At 45.5% G+C, this 2,233-nt stretch overlaps 1 pseudogene across 1 annotated transcript; it reads left to right on the top strand.

The window, feature by feature from the left end:
• Window positions 1-1,127: 1,127 nt before the first annotated feature.
• On the top strand, window positions 1,128-1,627 carry LOC116095457 (annotated as a pseudogene). The gene has a single exon (XR_004120601.1). The product of XR_004120601.1 is annotated as a 40S ribosomal protein S20 pseudogene (transcript).
• The last annotated feature ends 606 nt before the right edge of the window (window positions 1,628-2,233 follow it).

Raw genomic sequence — 2,233 nt, forward strand, 5'->3', positions numbered from 1 at the left:
GTGCTGGGAACTGAACTTAGGTCCTTTGCTAGAGCAGCAGCTGCTCTTATTTGCTGAGCTATCTCTCCATCCCAAAAGTGTCATTTCTCAGCATCTTAATGGGATTAAGTTTCTATCCCTTTAGAACACACAGTGATGATTAAATTATAGTCTAAACTTCCTTTGGGGATATGCGGAAACCAGATCCAAAGCATACATTAAGAAATATGTTTTTTTTTTTTTTTTAAAGGGCTGGAGAGATAGCTCAGCAGTTAAGAGCATTGACTACTCTTCCAGAGGTCCTGAGTTCAATTCCCAGCAACCACATGGTGGCTCACAACCATCTGTAATGGGATCCAATGCCTTCTTCTGGTGTGTCTGAAGACAGTTACAGTGTACTCATGTAAATAAAATAAATAAATTAAAAAAAAAGAAATGTTTTCTTATTTAGTTTTTCCTTCCTCTCTCCCTCTCTTTCCCCTTCCCTTTCTGTCTTTCTTCTTTTTTTCCTTTCAGATTTAGTAAAGGAAACCCTGAACTCATATTGATATTAAACTTCTTTAACGTCTTTACCTCTTAACTCATTTTTCCAGACTAAGAACCATTGTCCTCAGCCAGGGATGGTAATGCATACCTGCAATCCCCACACTTGAGAGACAGAGGCAGGAGGATCAGGAGTTCACGATAAGCCTTGGTCACCTAGAGATAACCTAGATTACACAATACCTGTCTCAAAAACTCAAAGGGGGTGGGCAAGAAATCATCAATGACAGCATTTACATATCATAGAAATAATTTTCTTTGTTCTGCTTTATACTTCAGAATAGCGATTCAACCACACAAATACCAACAAACATAATTTTATTTATTTTAAAATAGATTATTTTTCCTTGAAGTGTTGTGACTGTAGATCTTCATTGTCTACTTGATTATACAATGGACTTGACTAAAAATTACTGGGAGGAGGCTGGAGAGATGACTTAGTGGTTAAGAACACTGACTGCTCTTCTAGAGGTCTTAAGTCCTAGCAACCACATAGGCTCGTCAGTAATGGGATCCGATGCTCTCTTCTGGTGTGTCTAAACACAGCAACAGTGTACTCACATACAATAAATAAATAAATCTTAAAAAAAAAAAAAAAAGAGCCTTTCTGAGACCTGGTGGTACGTGTTGTGGAGCTCTGTCAAGGTTGCTCCGTCCTGACTCACCGCTGTTCGCTCCTGCTGAGGAACAAGTTGGTCAGGAAGCCGCGCCACAGCCATGGCATTTAAAGATACCGGAAAGACGCCCGTGGAGCCCGAAGAGGCGATTCAGCGAATTCGAATCAAGCTCACCAGCCGCAACGTGAAGTCGCTGGAGAAGGTTTGTGCGGACTTGACCAGAGGCGCAAAGGAAAAGAATCTAAAAGTGAAGGGACCGGTCCGCATGCCTACCAAGACATTGAGCATCACTACCAGAAAAATACCTTGTGGTGAAGGTTCTAAGACGTGGGATCGGTTCCAGATGAGGATCCACAAGCGACTCATTGATCTACATAGTCCTTCTGAGATTGTTAAGCAGATTACTTCCATCAGTATTGAGCCAGGAGTCGAGGTTGAAGTCACCTTTGCAGATGCCTAAGTCAACAGTTTGAATAAATTGACTTAATTGTTAAAGGAAAAAAAAAAGAATTACTAGGAGACTTACCTCCAGTTTGTGGAGGGAAGACCTACTGTGAATGTAGGTGGTACCATCCCAAGGTGCTAGACTGATGAGATAAAAAGAAGACAGAGAAAGCCAGCTGAGCATGTTTTTCCCTTTCTCTGCTTCCTGATCTGAGGAGATTGAGCAGCCCCACCCACTGCCACCTGCAGATGTGAGCAGTCCCACCCACTGCCACCTGCAGATGTGAGCAGTCCCACCCACTGCCACCTGCAGATGTGAGCAGTCCCACCCACTGCCACCTGCAGATGTGAGCAGCCCCCCACTGCCACCTGCAGATGTGAGCAGCCCCCCCACTGCCACCTGCAGATGTGAACAGCCTCCCACTGCCACCTGCAGATGTGAGCAGCCTCCACTCCACCTGCAGATGTGAGCAGCCCCCACTCCACCTGCAGATGTGAACAGCCTCCCACTCCAACTGCAGATGTGAGCAGCCCTCACTCCACCTGCAGATGTGAGCAGCCCCCCCACTGCCACCTGCAGATGTGAGCAGCCCCCCCACTGCCACCTGCAGATGTGAGCAGCCTCCCACTGCCACCTGCAGATGTGAGCA

The sequence above is a fragment of the Mastomys coucha genome, unplaced genomic scaffold, assembly GCF_008632895.1.
Source record: "Mastomys coucha isolate ucsf_1 unplaced genomic scaffold, UCSF_Mcou_1 pScaffold18, whole genome shotgun sequence".
Taxonomy (NCBI): domain Eukaryota; kingdom Metazoa; phylum Chordata; class Mammalia; order Rodentia; family Muridae; genus Mastomys; species Mastomys coucha.